This window comes from Lissotriton vulgaris, chromosome 1_2 (genome assembly GCF_964263255.1).
Source record: "Lissotriton vulgaris chromosome 1_2, aLisVul1.2, whole genome shotgun sequence".
Classification (NCBI taxonomy): domain Eukaryota; kingdom Metazoa; phylum Chordata; class Amphibia; order Caudata; family Salamandridae; genus Lissotriton; species Lissotriton vulgaris.
This window is the reverse complement of record NC_141686.1, coordinates 303784260-303802102: the sequence shown is the minus strand read 5'-3', so window position 1 is coordinate 303802102 and position 17843 is coordinate 303784260. Positions and strand designations below refer to the sequence as shown.

The window sequence follows — 17843 nt, the reverse complement described above, 5'->3', positions numbered from 1 at the left end:
AATTTTCTCCCTGAGTGTACTGGGGTAGCTCAGACGTGGGTCCCAGAGCCTCCACACCACTGGAGTCAAGCTAGCCGGGCTGATGAGAGGTGTTACCTCGAAACCGGTCCGGTCCTCGGATGCTTGATTCCGGTCTGGGAAAGATATGGCTGTTGTAGTTCGGACTGGACTGTTCCCATGGGGCACAGGGTCAGAGCTGATTTTCATAAAGCCATTATCTGACCCAGGGTGGTGTGGAGTGCAAAAAACGATGGATTTAGGCCCAGATCCTTGTACTGGGGTGAATGTAAGACATTGATCTACATTCTGTCCATCAAATTGTTTTTTGTAATTTTCTCCCTGAGTGTACTGGGGTAGCTCAGACGTGGGTCCCAGAGCCTCCACACCACTGGAGTCAAGCTAGCCGGGCTGATGAGAGGTGTTACCTCAAAACCGGTCCGGTCCTCGGATGCTTGATTCCGGTCTGGGAAAGATATGGCTGTTGTAGTTCGGACTGGACTGTTCCCATGGGGCACAGGGTCAGAGCTGATTTGCATAAAGCCATTATCTGACCCAGGGTGGTGTGGAGTGCAAACAACGATGGATTTAGGCCCAGATCCTTGTACTGGGGTGAATGTAAGACATTGATCTACATTCTGTCCATCAAATTGTTTTTTGTAATTTTCTCCCTGAGTGTACTGGGGTAGCTCAGACGTGGGTCCCAGAGCCTCCACACCACTGGAGTCAAGCTAGCCGGGCTGATGAGAGGTGTTACCTCGAAACCGGTCCGGTCCTCGGATGCTTGATTCCGGTCTGGGTAAGATATGGCTGTTGTAGTTCGGACTGGACTGTTCCCATGGGGCACAGGGTCAGAGCTGATTTGCATAAAGCCATTATCTGAACCAGGGTGGTGTGGAGTGCAAAAAACGATGGATTTAGGCCCAGATCCTTGTACTGGGGTGAATGTAAAACATTGATCTACATTCTGTCCATCAAATTGTTTTTTGTAATTTTCTCCCAGAAACAGACGACGGCGCATACGGTAAGAACAATGTACCGCAACAGCGGAAGTGTACCTGTATGGTGCGTCACACGCTCGCCTATATCACCATTGCAATAGTGACACGAGCCGCACACACGCCATTAATGTTGGGGTACGGTGCGTCACACGCTCACGTATATCGCCATTGCAATAGTGATACGAGCCGCACACACGCCATTAATGTTGGGGTACGGTGCGTCACATCTGAGGGGTGTGTGGATATGACTCCCAGCAGTGCCCAGACATATGAGGGGTGGGTGGATATGACTCCCAGCAGTGCCCAGACATAGAAGGGGGGCTGGATATGACTCCCAGCAGTGCCCAGACATATGAGGGGTGGGTGGATATGACTCCCAGCAGTGCCCAGACATATGAGGGGTCGGTGGATACGACTCCAAGCAGTGCCCAGACATAGAAGGGGGGCTGGATATGACTCCCAGCAGTGCCCAGACATAGGAGGGGTGTGTGGATATGACTCCCAACAGTGCCCAGACATAGGAGGGGTGTGTGGATAGGACTCCAAGCAGTGCCCAGACATGATAGGGGTGTGTGCATATGACTCCCTTCAGTGCCCAGACATAGGAGGGGTTGGTGGATATGACTCCCAGCAGTGCCCAGACATAGGAAGGGTGGGTGCACAGGACTCCCAGCAGTGCCCAGACATAAGAGGGGTGTGGATATGACTCCCAGCAGTGCCCAGACATAGAAGGGGTGTGTGGATATGACTCCCAGCAGTGCCCAGACATGAGAGTGGTGTGTGGATATGACTCCCAGCAGTGCCCAGACATAGGAGGGGTGGGTGTATATGACTCAGCAGTGCAAGACATGAGAGGGGTGTGTGGATATGACTCCCAGCAGTGCCCAGACATAGGAGGGGTGTGTTGATATGACTCTTAGCAGTGCCCAGACATAGGAGGGGTGGGTGGCTATGACTCCCAGCAGTGCCCAGACATAAGAGGGGTGGGTGGATATGACTCCCAGCAGTGCCCAGACATTGAAGGGATGGGTGGATATGACTCCCAGCAATGCCCAGACATGAGAGGGGTGGGTGCACAGGACTCCCAGCAGTGCTCAGTTATAGGGGTGGGCATTATCATCATCATACAACAACTACATGGGTGTATGCTTACATCTCTAACCTGTGACAGTCCTGATAGTTGCATAACAACACATCACTTACAGCAGTGTCCCACTCCACGGTGGATGGATTTCTATCACACACTGCGTGTCACACCACATGTGGGTGTGATGTTAGATCCCACATGCATATCCACCCATGAAGGTTGCAGGCCTCCATGGCTCAATAGTGTATAGTCATGTAAGAGCCCACCAAAAAATAGAGCAAAAAGAAAAAACACCCTGTCATGTACATCCCGGGCCTGATATGAATGTCCAGGTGCTGAAACATGTACTCTCTCATGGAAGGAACAGGGTTAAAAACCCTTAGATACAAAGCACTAAATTGTGAGTTGCGTGCACAAATACCCTGCATAACAAATCCAAACATAAGGGTAAGGCTGTGATCATACATCTGCATAGTGTGAAAAAGGCTGATGATGTCCATGAAGGCATTACTACATACTACAAACACAAGTACAGTGAGTAGCATGGATGGCACAGACTAACGAGCAGAACTCATTTGTGAGCAGGCATGGACATTGCTGAAGGGAATGTCCAAAACAATAGGAAATCTGCACACAAGTCAGCCCAACAATTGTGCAACTGTCTGTAGTGAAGATCTCATGTGTCACTGAGGAAGGGACACTCTTTGGGACAATGTCTGTAGGCAAACTGAACACACACAAATTAAGATAATTTGCTGCTACATTGTTATGGCACATAGATACCATGGTCCACCTCTTTACCATCAGAAAAAAGACATCTTTCACAATACCAAAACATTACCATGACACCAACTCCTAGGCCCTCAGCACCTAAAGCAAGTACCTGAAATGCAATAGTTTAGAATGAAAAATAAAATGCTTTATTCAGCTCCAAAAGGAAAATGATATCTGAAATGAGTCCCGGCTAAAAGAAAGCCAATGGCCAGTCGATAATAATGTCTTTTTTGGTGGTACGTTGGGGAGGTTGTCAACCCCAAACTTGCCTGCACATGATGGAGTTAAAGGGTAGTGGACCCATGGGGGGCATCATCTGGGTCAGTGTCCGGCACCGCAGTAGAGGGAAGGGTAGGTGTTGTGGGTGCAGGGGGGAGGAATCCTCCTCAGTGGCTTGTGAAGCGCCAAAGCTGGAAATATATTCAGCGCTGCACATTGATGCCAGTTCAGCCAGACCACCACCTGCACCCGGGGACACAATGGGAGTGGAGGTAGAGGGCTGTGAGGCTTGCGGACTTTCTCTGTGGCTGCTTGCCTGCCGTCTGACCCCAGTCCCTGTGGGTGTGCCTGCATCTCCCTGAGATTGGGTGCCTGGAGATCTGCGCCTAGACTTCCGTGGTGGTGTGCTGGGTGGATCTGTTGGTGTGCGTGATCTTGTGTGTCTGCGTGTTCTTTGGACAGGTATAGGAGAGGGGGATGTGAATGGGTCTGAAGTAGTGGGGGGATAGGCCACTGCAGGAGGGCAACTGCTGCCGTCAGTGAGGAGTCTATGGACGATAGAATCTGACATTGGTCAGACATGTTAGCTGACATGCCCTCCATGAATGACAACAACTGTGTCATGATTTGTGTTTGGCCATGGAGGACAGTCAGCATTGATGTCTGACCAACATGAATCTGCCGGAGTACATCCACAGACTCAGCACTGAGGGCAGCAGGGGAAACAGGGGCAGGGGCTGCGGTGCCTGGGACGAAGGAGACATGGGGGGGCAGCACGGACAGAAGGGGCCCTAGCAACTGGGAGGGTGAAGATGGGTCTGGAGGAGGAGGGGACTGACATAGTGATGGAAGATGCTGTCGCCGCGTATTCCCCCTCCTCCTGGGAGTCCGAAGCCGAGCCGTCCTTATGATCAGAAGTGTCGGCTTCTCAAGGTCCGGCCGTCTGACTCCCCTCACCCTCCGTGCCACTGGCTCCCTCCGACTCCTCAACGCTGGTGGCACTGCGGCTGGGTCCCTCCTCCTGGTCCGTGCTCATGTCTCCTCCTGTGTCGGTTGATGATGCTGTTTGCAAGGAGAAGAAACAAAAATGATTCAGACACCTGTACACATCTGACACATGACCACAAAATCATTTGGGCACATTGCAAATCGTGGCATGCATCATGAGTAACAGACAGATAACTCAGCACATATTTAAGACTAGTACTGCACAGTTGGTATAGACACAATGCTACTTGGACACAAGGATCCAAATAACAGACCAGCCACAACCTGAGTGAGAGTCACACTGAGGAGCTTCTGTTTGTTTACATGAGAGCTTATCTATACAATGAAGTTATGCCACCTCAAGTTCAGAAATAAAGAAACGGTTGTGTTGCCCCTCAGGGCAAACTAACACACCTCACCCCCCAAAGTTGCACCACACCCAGAGCCCAGGAAGTACTGTTTGGTGAAAAGTAAGGTCATACATTCTTGGCATCTTGGGACTCTGCATACTTCACATATTCAACTTGTATTGCATGTGCAAATTATCCATCTTGTGAACATAACACTTATGTGCCTGCAAGAAAGATCCCTCACAAGGAAATGCACACAAACAACAGAGACACATTTATTGAGACAGCTTGCACACTTCCAGATGAAACACTGTTAGAAACAAATGGCGTGGACCTCATACCATATACATGGTCCAACGGAGGTCTTGATGGATTGACAGACATTAGTCTGTACAATTGACAGCAAAGGAGTCTCAAGCACTCAAAACCATTGTGGGGACATGTCCATGTAGATCAGGCACACCATTAACCACTAACACTGGCCTCATTCAAAACCTCCCTGCTTATTCAAAAACATTGCACATGTTGTGTGGTGTGCACTACCTTGTGAGACAACTATAATGCAGACACATAAGTGTAACCTACACAATTTGTCATGTGAACACATTCCAAACATTAACAAGTCTCAACAAGTGTTGGGAGTGCCTAGGTACATTCATCAATGTGATATCACTTCAAATGTAGAAAAACTAAGGAAATGATGGACGGAGCGTTGACAATACCAGCACTCACCCCCAGTCAACTGATCTGGGTTTAATCCATCACCGTTCTTTAGCCCACTCTGCCACCCCAGTTCAGACATGGCTATATGCAAATCAGTCTGACCCTGTGCCTCATGGGAACACTTCAGCCCGAACTGCCAAGCCATGCCTTCCCTGGACCGGAAACAAAGCTACCGAGGACCGGTTTCTGGCATTTCAGCCGTCTTCAGCCCGGCTTGCTTGAATCCAGTGACAAAGTGAGCAAGGGACTCACGTCTGAGCATACCCTGCCAACTTATGGCAAACAAAGAAAAACCAAAGGAAATGATGGACGGAGCGTTGACAATGCAAACACTCACCCCCAGTCAACTGATCTGGGTTTAACCCATCACCGTTCTTTAGCCCACTCCGCCACCCCAGTTCAAACATGGCCATATGCAAATCAGTCTGACCCTGTGCCTCATGGGAACAGTCCAGCCCGAACTGCCAAGCCATGCCTTCTCTGGACCGGAAACAAGCTACCGAGGACCGGTTTCTGGCATTTCAGCCGTCTTCAGCCCGGCTTGCTTGAATCCAGTGGCAAAGTGAGCAAGGGACTCACGTCTGAGCATACCACCCAACTCTTTATGATGGTTTTCGTGTACGCTTCTCTAACTAATTTGGATTCAGGCCATTTTGATGAATAATCAACCAAAACTAAGATGAATCTAGAACTCCCACTGAGAATAATGTAGGGTCGACTTGCAAATTTCACAATCCATAAGAAATTTGTCAACTTCCGAGTCCATTCCCGGCCACCAAAACATGTCGCGGATGCGACGCTTGGTAAATGAAGAACCCAAATCATGGGCTCTAACAATGATCCCCTACCTGAATGAATGATGAATGTGGAGGAATATTTTTGTCATTACGTATTAAAATCTCATCCTCCACAGATTACTCATCTTCAATTTTTGCAAAAGGTTGAAGAGCGGGAGACAAAGCCTTTTCCCTTAGCCATCCACACCTAACGAACTTACAAACATCTTGGAGGATGCAATCTTTGGCAAAGGCTAACTTCCACTCCTCCTCAGAACAGAACTTTAACTCATGGATGTCCACACTAGCTACAAAACAATCTTCACAATCCTCAACAATGAGGTCTGAGAAGGAAGCATCGTCTTCATGGGAGTCTATAGAGGGAAACCGAGAGAGAAAGTCCGCTCGGCCATTCTTGCCTCGAGAGATGTGTCTGATATTGAAATGATACTGCAGTAATTTACTAACCAGTCTCATGATTCTGGGAGTGCAACATTTAGTAAGGGTCCCGCCCAAAATATTTATTAATGGTGTATGATCAGTTTGAAGCAAGAACCATTTTCCCCACACATAGGACTGAAATTTCTCAATGGCCCATGCACAAGCTAGTAATTCCTTTTCAATTACTGAGTACTGTGACTCAGGTGATCTTAAAACTCTAGAGGCAAACCCTATTGTTCTTTCAACTCCATCCTCAACTTGTGTAAGTGTAGCCCCTAAACCTACTCGACTAGCTTCAACAGTTAAACAACATGGTAGGCTCGGGTCAAAGGGTTTGAGTACAGAACTCTCACTTAAGAGATTTTTAACCTCTTGGAAAGCCAACCCAGATCTCCTTATTTAAGGACGTTAAGTCAACACAGACTATGAGTTTGCCACACCTCTTCCTAGCAACAACTAAAGGAGAAAGCCATAGCGAATATTCTGCTCACTCGATAACTCTGTTCTCACAAAGTTGCCTTAATTCCTTCTCTAAATCTTCCCTGACACTATAGGCTACGCCCCAGAGATTGTGTTTTACAGGCTGCGATCCATCTTTGACTATTATTCTATGTTTGAAACCTTTGATTTTACCAAGCTCAGAGCTGAACACAGAGGGACATTTTTCTTGATGAACTTGGACTTCATTAGGACACCCTACAACAAGGACTTGGTCCTTGGTTCCAGGTTTAAAGATCATCCCAAAGAGTCCTTGGTGGAACCACCCTAAAATATTAAGTCCTTTGACAACAACGTAGATTTTTCTTCTAATTCTCCTTCCTTTGAAACACATTTCTTCTTCAAAATAACTAAGGAGATCAAACTTCCGACCTTCGTATGATACTGGAGTGCGGTCGGGAGGAAGGAGGAGTTGTGTCCCTTCCCAAGTTTCATCAAAATATTTCTGGGTAATCATGGTTACCTTTGCACCAGAATCAACCAGGAGCTTGACACACTTGCAGCCAACATAAATATCCACTATGGGGTCAACGCAATCTTTAGGATCACCTTCTATGACCTCACCAGAAGTGAGATTGGTAACTACAGAAACCACTTCAGAGTCAGAAGAGGAATCAGAATCAATCATACACACAGTGACTTTCTTGAAACTCTTTTGACCCTTAAGCTTTAAATAGACTTTTGCAAAATGCCTGACCTTTTTGCAATAATTACAAGTGACATTTGAGGCCGCACAACGTGATAGCGATTAGCGTGAGGAGGGTTCCCACACCTTAAGCAAACTTGAGTATCAGGATTAACAGGCAAGGAAGACGTAGCTGACTTTATCACTTTGTTAGAACAAGACTTGGCAGGTTTCTTTGTAGATTTTGCGCCAGAATTGAGGTCAATAGCATTAATAGGTTCTACAATTTTTTCTTCCAACTCTTTTAAAGAAACCTTTGAGATTTCAATACTTTTGGCCAGTTTTATAGTCTCATCCAGAGAAGGGTCATCCATGGTAAGTAATTTTTGTCTAATATTTTTATCTTTACAGTGACATACGAATTGGTCTCTGATAAGTTGGTCTGTAAAATTTTCAAACCTACAATCTGCTGGTAATCTTCGCAGTACTGAAATGTAGAAATCCACATCTTCACCTTCTGCTTGCTTTCACTTGAAAAATGTGTGCCTGAGAACCATGAGACTTCGTTGTTTATCAAAGCGAAGTTTTAGTTTTTGTACAGTTTCTTTGTATTCATCAGTAGATGCAGCATCATCTTGAGGTAAGTCTGGCAAGTGTTTGAAAACGGACCTACCTTTGAAACCCAGAGAATGTAAAAGTAAGCATTTCTTTCTGTCAGCACTAAATCTGGACGCACCTATGGCTCCTAAATAGGTTTCAAAAGCGTAATGCCAAATCTCCCGTCTGATTGTTGGCTCACCAGGCGTATCCAAAAATGCTGGAGGAGGATTGACTGTCTGAAGAGTACACATGAATGTGAGTAAATAATGTGAAATAGAACGTGCAAAATGAAAATTTCACATTAATTGAAATATTGGATACAAATGTAATAGTGGTGTGTAAATCACCGCGATGTACACAAGTAAGAGTAGAAAAGAGGTGTGTACATCACCATAGAATCACTCTGGAAACAAGAAAAAAAAATATGCTGTGCACATCAGCGTTGAATCTAATGAACTGAGTGCAATAAAAGGGATTTATGCAAACTGAATGACGAGCACTTATAAATGCGTGGTGAAGAGCTGTGCACATCAGCGTTAGTGCATGTAAAAAAAAAATCCTTTAAGAGTGTGACACCTCTTAAGGCGTGGCGAATAACTGTGCAGTGTCAGTGTATCAAGAATGAGCACTTAATCTTCGGTAAATGCAGATAAAATTAGTTGAAGCTGAGCCCATCAGCGCAACTGAATGAAAATACGTGTGGCATTTCAGCAAAATTTTCCGCGGTACTGGTTGCTAAGTAACACAAGATGCTTCCAATAGAAGAGTGTTGCGTAATAAGATGCATGCGCAGAAGAGAGGTTACGCAAACACGCACAATGTGATCCCACACTGACGTATTGCTGGTGGAAGAGAATCTTCGTGATGGCTGAGGAGCACGTTTTGGAGTAGCACGTTCTCAAGTGGATGGCAGGTAAGAGAATGTAGGCAGGAGCGTGGCGAGATTTAAAAAATGCAAACTGGGGCCAGTGCCGATGACAGGCTCGAGCTTGAGGTAAACGAATACAATAAAGTCAGGGAAAAAAAAATTGAAACAGTATACTGGTGCTGGCTCATAGAAAACTAATTGAAAATGTCACTCTGGCATAAGTCGAGAAATAACAAAGTGTCACAAACACCAAATAGCGCAAACTTGAGACTTTCTGAATTGGAGCAACAAGGAGCGGGGCAGTAATTGAAGAAATAAAAACGCCCTACCGTGTTTGCTGTCTTCAAAGTCTGGGTTGCTGTACAGTCACTGGTGTGGTGAACTCCGTGGTGATCTCCGATTTTTGAAAAACGAAATGAGAAGGCGTAGTAGACTTGTGAAACTCTCTAATTTTGCTGAACACCATATGATGACATGTGAAGCTTCATTAACCATTAGAGAGAGCCAGAGGATGATACTTGAATCTTGAATGAAGACAGATCTCTCAATTCGAAGATAACATGCACGCAGGGTGTTCCATGTAACCAGGATCGTCGCCAATAAAATGTAGTAAGGAAGCAGGATACAGTAGATGTCTTGAGTAGTTTATTAGATGGTTATATGAATGATGAGCCAGCTTCAAGCCAACCAGCTTCAACAGACGCCAACTCAAGAAATCAATCATGCACATTCCAATGTATCTAAGCAGCATAGAATGTCCTTAAAGAAACACTACACATGAAAAAACAATGATAATTACTACAGATTACTACACAGTAAAACCAGATGCCCACAGTAAAGCCAGAAGGGACTGCAGTGTGTAGATTTCTATCTAACACTGCACCTCGGTGGTCATCCCAAACAACATGGAAACACTTCCCACATTGCATCACAGCAAAGACAATGTCCTCCCAACCACACCCTGCACAATGTAGTGTGCTACTAATGCAGTCAAGCACTTCTGCGCACCACATCAGGATAGTAAAAGGAATATAAATGCTACAATACATTGCCATTCAATAACAGAATATGCCCTCCTCTGATATTACTGACTAGAGCAAAGGTGCCCCGTTTGCAAGTGGGGGAAAAAAGGTAACGAAAAGGGGTAGGGTATTCAAACAAAGTGTGTCTTGGTGGTGAGACGAGAAAATGGAAAGAGTCTCGGTCATGTTAGAGATGTAAAGTGATAATACATTTGGCAGTATATTGGTTCTTTCCACAATCAGTCTTTATCACCCGGCCTAAGAACCTCATTTCAGAAGATTGACTGTGTTACGTGTATAGGACTTAACATTATTGAAATTGACTGTTCAGTGTCTTGTTTCCCACCAAGCACCACAATGGTCCACCACTTTTGATTTCTGAAATTAGAGTTGGGTTCAGTTGCAGTTTTGTGGAAAAGGTTTCTTTTTACTGATGTGCTGAATTCCATTTTATTTTAAATGAATCTAAGTAGAATAAGAGTAAACTGCACCTGTGTGCTATAAAGGGCCCGCACCATTGCTTCCAGTCACTGCTCCTTTATTGCAACAAATGAAAACCAACTTTGCCAGATATTGCATGGCCAGACCTGCACAGGCCTGTGTACAGCCACCTCGGTGCCACTGCATGGCCAGACCTGCACAGGCCTCTCTCTCTCTCTCTCTCTCTCTCTCTCCCCAGGAAAGACCTGATAGTAGGTTCACTCCAGCTGCACCGATGTCATCTTGGAGCAGCGGCGGTGAGACCAGGGCTACGGTGCGAAGCTGCTCCTTGTTCTGCATGATGATGTTTAATACGATACGTGCTAGCACTATACAACACCTGCCCGTCACCACTATACCACCACCTCGCACTGCTGCACTGCTACCCCCAGTCTGCTCTGCCCCACCATACCACCACCCCACTATCATCATCCATCATTGCAAAAATACTTCTTCCAAATGGTCTGTGAAGAGGCACAAAAGCAAAAAGAAGTAAAACAATATGAGGTCTGTCTACAGACATCTTTAGCTGCGCACCTCCTTTCTGAAAAAGAGGCTTCTTAGTAGTATTTCCCACTCATCACATGATACTGGCTGTTTGGTGTGTCATTCCACCTGAAGGCATAGGCATGTGGCATAGGCAGGCACAAATTGACATCCAATCTTCATATTTCTGGCACTTGCTACCACTGCACACCACGGGATTACAAAAGCCACCATGGCATCACCAACCCATTAGTGCACTACCACCTAATACCACCACCACACTCTCACCCAATACGACACATGCTAGCACTATACAAGACCTGCCAGTCATCACCTATCCACCCCCTCGCACTGCTGCACCCAGTCTGCTCTGCCCCACCATACCACCCCTCTACTATCATCATTCATCATTACAGAAATACTTCTCATCAGCGCACTACAGCTTGGCATCGTGACACTGCCAGGCACCACTAATGTGCTCCCCTCCGCTGCCATAAACTACCACCAGAAAGTACCGCACAGCCACTGTTCCCTGTAGAATCCGTCCTCGCGCACGCTACCTGCCCTGCTTCCAGCCAGCAGCACACACTCTCAAATGCTTGCGCTTCACTGTTCCAGCCAAGATACAGTTCGTCAGCCAATGGCGTTAAAAGCATGATATGCAATGCAACTATCCTCTGACTTACAGTGAAATTAAACTAATCTCATTAGAAAATATAGTAAAAGACTAAACAATAAAATAAGACTGTATGATGCAGGTTTCAGTAAATCGCCCAGTGGCATAGCAAAGTTGCCTTAGAACCCAGTGCAGGCATGGCTAATGGGCCCTCTTACTGCTGAACAGCTAGTGAATTACAATAATAAACAGCGGTCAGTGGAGCCGTAAGGTGTCCGAGCCCAGGAGCCACTCCAGAATATCCCGACACAGTGGAGGAAAACAATTAAGGGCACACACCTCAGCGGTCACTGGTGGAGGCCACATCGGACGAGCAACCAGTGTCCATGTCCACCCTGTCTCACACCCGGGGTGGCACGACCCATACCCATATCATTAAATTGGCTTCAAATTTCCACAATAAAAATAAAAGTAATGGGAAAAAATCAAAACGTGTGCTGCTAATGAGAAACTCTGAGACACTGTGTTCAGCCCTTCTCAACGCATCCAGGCCAGTTTACACTACACCAATAATATTGTCCTAGGCTACTAACCTGCAGTGCAGTTGAGTCAGTCGTGGCACCGGCAAGCAGCAACTGGCACTAAATGGACTGTCTCTTGGGGCACTCGACTCGAGTTAGAGTTGTCTCCCTCTCTGCAGCCCATGTCCTGTCTGAGTGTCGCAGAGGCTTCAAGAAAGTTCCAGTGCAGACACGCAGGGAAGCAGTCTGAGGTTGAGTCTGTGCAGACTCGAATCCTCGGCATCCCGCCTGCCTGCGACTGCCACACCCCTTTCCCACTCGTCACAGGGTGGGTCCCACCACACCCTGTAATGAGTTGGGAAAGGGGTGGGTGACAGTCTCCACTCTCTGATTGACGTGGAGGGTTAGCAATACCGTGCTTGGACTTAAATGCTCGGGATAACTTTCCCTCCACGCCATCAGGGGGTGGAGACTGTGCCCTGAAGCTAGGTATTTGCCTAGCTGATGACATCACAGCCTTCAGGGCAGTTAGGGTCTCAGCCCGGCAAACACTTAGGCTTCTCTGGGATGCAAAGGGAGTCTGTCACATCAGGTGACATGCTTCGCTTCCAGTCACGGCGGGCAGCGGTATTGGTGAGTGGCCGGAGCTGCTGAGACTGCCTGGCTGTGTTGAAGATGTGTTCACTAATGTAGAGAGGAGACACAAGAAGTAAAAACTAAAACTTTTCTTTTTTTAAATAAAGTATGATTGATGCCCTTTTGGCTAGGGGGGCGGAGCCCCAACGCCCTTGGGTAGAAACTGCGACTGGTCCTCTCGATGTCATTGTTGTGGAGATAATCCACCCTGTGCTGCAGTATGTATCGCTTTAACCGTGGAAGGAGATTACAGTAGAACATTGTGTGGCCACCAGTCTGAAGTGTGAGGCTGAGAGATATCGAGACGTAGGGCTAAATCGATCGGGCATGGTCTGAAAGAAATCTGGTTTCTATGCTCCCCTCTCTGGCACATGGTGTTAGGGCGGGTACACGAGGAAATGGTCAATGCGGCGTATGACTTGTGCGCCTCTGAATAAAAGGTGTAATCCCTCAAAAAAGGGGTGAAGGTGCTGCCAGATGTCACAGAGCACTCCGTCCACCAGCCATCTGAGGCTGTCAGACGTAAAGGCTCCCTTGTGAGAGGAGCGTCGTCTGGAACGATCTAAATTGGGGTCCATCACCTCAATCAAGGTGGCCTGGTTTGGATAGTGAGGGCTGCCACTAGGGCATTAAGGAGAAAGGGTTCTGAACACTTGTTCAGGGCGTAAATATTAGCCAGAGTGAAAGTAAAGGCGCCCAATTGTATTCTGACCACAAGCACCCACCCCTTAATTTGCGTAATCGTGGATATTACTTTGCCATTAAATTTCTGTGCGAAGAGAATACCTATCCAGTTTTTCTTTGCAGGGCCAGAGGATCAAAATCGGTGGGGGAACCAGTGTGAGTGCATACAGGAGATGTATTTGGGAAACTGGTGGGGCTCCTGCAGCAAGCATATATCCCCTCCTCTAGGAGAAGCAACTGAGCTGTGTACTTCACTGAGCTGTTTAAACCCAGAAATTAAAGCCGATGATGCGCAACTCTCGGGACAAGGGACTGGGACCTGTAGCGCAGTGGGCTGCCCCCCACTATGGGGCCCTACAGACAGGATAGCAAGTGCAAGCAGTAAGGCGCCATGAGAAAGCCACATATTGGAAGCGGTCTGTGTGGAGGAGTGAAAGGAAACAAAAAGCAGAAAAAAAACCAGGGAAATGCAGTCTATGAATAATAATTGGAACATGAAGTGGCAATAGTTTGTCAAATTGGAACAACAGTTCTGGAGCGTCTTCCAGTTGTGGACCCATCAGTCAACAAGATAGGAGGAGTATAGCATTGATCTGTGCTACTGCTCAGCTTCTCCGAACCCGCCGTCTTGTTGCCCTGCCTAGCGGTTATGAGCGAACCCTGATGATTCCGTCATCTTCATGAAGCTTCAGAGAGGGTGGTCTCCCCAGAGAGAGTTTGAAGTATGGATCACTTTCTTTGGCCATGGTTTCTCTCTGATGGGGGGTCCCTTGGTGTGTCACCATCCAGTTCTCTTCTGCGTCCTGCTGTTAGGGGAGTAGACCTTTTGTGGCATCTCCGAGAGCTCAGCAATATTGAATATGAAACAGGCTTCTTTGAGGGATCTCAGTTGGTGTTGCAAAAGATAATCCTGAAGGGATGTCCCCAAGAGTACCCTATGCCTGCTTTTGGCAAATTTTTGGTGATGCGGCGGAATTCTTGGCACTTTTGTTGGGTGATCCTTGAGAGGTCTCGGTATGGAACAGGCGAGTCACCCCTAAAAAGGACCAGCTGCGAGACTCGAGCTTTACGAAGAATATCTTCCTCTGTTTGAAAGTCATCGACACAGACCAAAATGTCTGCGGGCGGGGTCTTTTCCGCCCTGGGGGCCCCATTCGGTGCACTCGATCATGAGTCAGCGTTGCATCATCCGAGAGGCCCAGAATGTGCTGAAAGAGGGGCGTTACATGGTCTCTTAGATGTATGCACTCAGCGTAAGCTTGCATCCCCTGCATACAAACATTGTGCCAGCGGGAACAATTTTCCAAGTCTTCATTGTGGGCCTCAAGGTCCATGTGTTGTTTCTTTAGACGCAGGACCTCCTGTTGCAGCCATTCTATTTCTTCCTCTCGGTTGGAGTCCCGATCTTCCATGGCGGCCACCCTGTCCCCATCCTCTTCCAAGTCATGGCGAACCTCCCAGAGGTCCACAGATAGCTCAGTATTCATGGTCTGTAGATCTCTTCTGAGAGATGCAAAGAGGTATTGTAAGAATGACTTAGTAACCACACCCTCTCCATCGTTGTGCTCCGCCCAGTGCTCCCCTGCAATCAAAGACAGTTTATCTTTTGGGGCTCCCTCCCACCTCACAAACATATCCTTGAGTGATCAATCCTTTTTGACCTGTTCGCAGACGTGGTGTGTATCTGAATGGAAGGGCGAGCAGAAGTGCGGCACAGGACCTAGGACCAGGCGGTTGTCCCAAAGAGCCATCACAGGGATAACCCGCTTCAGGGAGCTCAGGCAGAGTCCAGTCAGGAGTTCAAGCCCCCCTGTGACCACCCCACCCCAACCACCCCCCAGTGCCAGCAAAGCAGGCCACGAAGCTGCAGGGACACAGGTAGCAGTGAACAAACGTACTGCGAGGCCCAATATCCAAGGTATGGGATCCACGCTGGTCCTCACCCTTCTGTAGCACCCCACCAGCAGCAGCTGCTCCTCCGCGATCCCCAGAATTGCCTGTCAGGTCAATCTCACTGTGCTTTGAAAGCTAACTTACTTCTGTTTTTCCAACTCTGCCAAAAAAGCAGGGCTCAGACCCCTCTGCGCCCCTCAATCACCACAGCTGTACAGGAGGGCATCCGCCAAAGACCAATTCCAGGAGGAGGATTGACTCTCAATTTCACCTGCTATCCGGCACCAGAAGACCCCCCCAGTGTGTCAGCGGTCCGCTATTGGATGCTCCACCAGGGTCCTGATTCTCTCTGGCCTTCTCATTCCGCTGCAGCTCCTACAGCAACTTGCAAAGTCATATTAATTGATTGGTGATTGTTAAGGACATGTGTTAATAACCTCCATTAACTGTCTCCACCTAGTGCTTCCATATGTTTTACCTGATTAAAAGGTACATCTCATTCCTGCTTAAAGAGATTGACACTATGGCGTTTAACCAGAAATAGAATATTACACACTACATTTAGACCTTTCTGATGTTCTTTCTCTAAGCTGCAACATATTCAGAACTTTACCATAAGTAGGGTGAAATATCCAAATAGGCCTGTTCTGATCTTCACCCCTAGAAGATGTCTGGTTGGGCTCCAGTGGACAAAAGAGTCTGTTCTAAGATCCTGTGTCCTAAGCATAGCATCGTCAATGGGCTGTAAGACTTTAACATCAAGGGAAGCTCTCCCACCTTTAGAACCTGCCCCGTGCTTCAAGTCTTGTATCAAACTAATCCAAGCAGTGGGCTATTACCTTTGATATTTGGGCCTATGTTTAGAAACAAACTCCAAGTACGTATGAAGGATTCACCTGTACATTGTGTATGATTATTTCATACTGTCTGCTGCACAACAGCATCAACTAAGAGTATCTAATGCAGAATCTCCAAAGTTAGCCAATGTTTGAAGCACTTGCCAAAGAAATTGTCTCAAAATTGCAAGGAGTAACTACTTCAGGGAACCCTTAGCCCCTCATTTAATGCAAAGCAAACATAACATATACAATCTTACTGCAATAACGAATAGTATAGTGCAGTGTCTGTAAGTCCCCAGTGATAACATGCCGTTCTCCAGGTTTATCCAGAGTAATCTACTATGCATATTCAGAAGTACCCTTCCACATCTTTTGTGAATCGAATGTAACCTAAGAGGTAAATTGTACCCAGCTTGGTGCCTTAGTGCACTGTATCTAGGTACTAACGCTTACTGATAATGCCCAGAGAAGCAGCAATATATCTGGGACTTAAGCTGTTCTTATAGCCAGGATATAGCCCAGAAGATCATGCACAGTGCAACAAAGAAAGATGACTGGATGTACCTTAGAGGGCAACACTTCTGTATTGTAGACCGCTGTCTAAATTTTGATGACGGAAAGTAGTTGATTCCCTGACACAGAGACCATTGATTTCTACTTAAATCTGCACTATGCTGATACCTTCACACTTTTCTGAAAACTTTAAGACCTTTTCCTTATGACCCAATCTTAATGTAGATTTAGAAATGTACTTGTGTCTTTAAGGAACACCAATTCCTAATTCTTGGTATCTGCCTTGCGCTGACTGTCGCTATTATATGCCATCGAGTCGGAATTAGCTTTGATGCCTTAATTTGCTTGTGATCATTCCTTACATTTATACTATGTTCGTGATTTTTGTGTTTACTGGAATGATTATTAACTTGTAATTAACATACTTACCTTAAACTCCCAATTCCGGGCCCATATTGTGTGGCCAAATGGGTGACACAAACTGTTAATTGTTTTATTGAATGTTGACTCCCTCCTGCCGCTATTTGTTTATAAAGTGCACTATGACCGAAAAGATATCCTGAAGGTATATCCAACCAACCGGGAATCAAGCAGCACTGAAGAGAAAGTGGCATTAATGACCACTGGGAAAAAAGTTAGCTTTTCAATTTCCTTCTGAAGCATAGGAGATCAGTTGAGTGCCTAAAGAAGGCAGGGAGCTGATTCCAGGGCTGGGCAGACTTCACCAAGAAGGCACGTCCACCCTGTCTAGGCTTCTTAAAGTTAGTAATACATAAAAAATTGGCTATTGAGGAGAGGAGACATCTCCCCGGCGCATATTTTCAGAAACTGTTCTGGAATTGCGTTGGACCACGACCCTGACATGCCTTGATGTCAATACAGCGAGCTTTAAAGACTATCCTTTGCCTGATCAGAGGCCAGTGGATTTCCTTCAGTGCTTCCGATGTGGATTATCTGCTAGGCCTGTCCAGAGCCAATTTGGTCACTGCGACCTGAACTGGATGTAGTCTTTGCAGCAAGAAATCAGAGCTTCTAAAAGGAGCGCATTGCAGTAGTTTGACCTGCTAAGGATCATACTCCATACAACCAGAGCTTTGGCAGATGAAGGTAACATGGGGAGAAGTTTCCACAAGCCCTGTAGAAGCCAGAAACAGGTCCCAGCTACTTTAGTAATGTGACTTTCCAGCGATAATTTCCTGTCAAAGGC

At 46.7% G+C, this 17843-nt stretch overlaps 1 pseudogene; it reads right to left on the bottom strand.

The window, feature by feature from the left end:
• LOC147736565 (G2/M phase-specific E3 ubiquitin-protein ligase-like) overlaps positions 1 to 14878 on the bottom strand; it is a 71594-nt pseudogene extending 56716 nt beyond the window's left edge.
• Positions 14879 to 17843: the final 2965 nt, after the last annotated feature.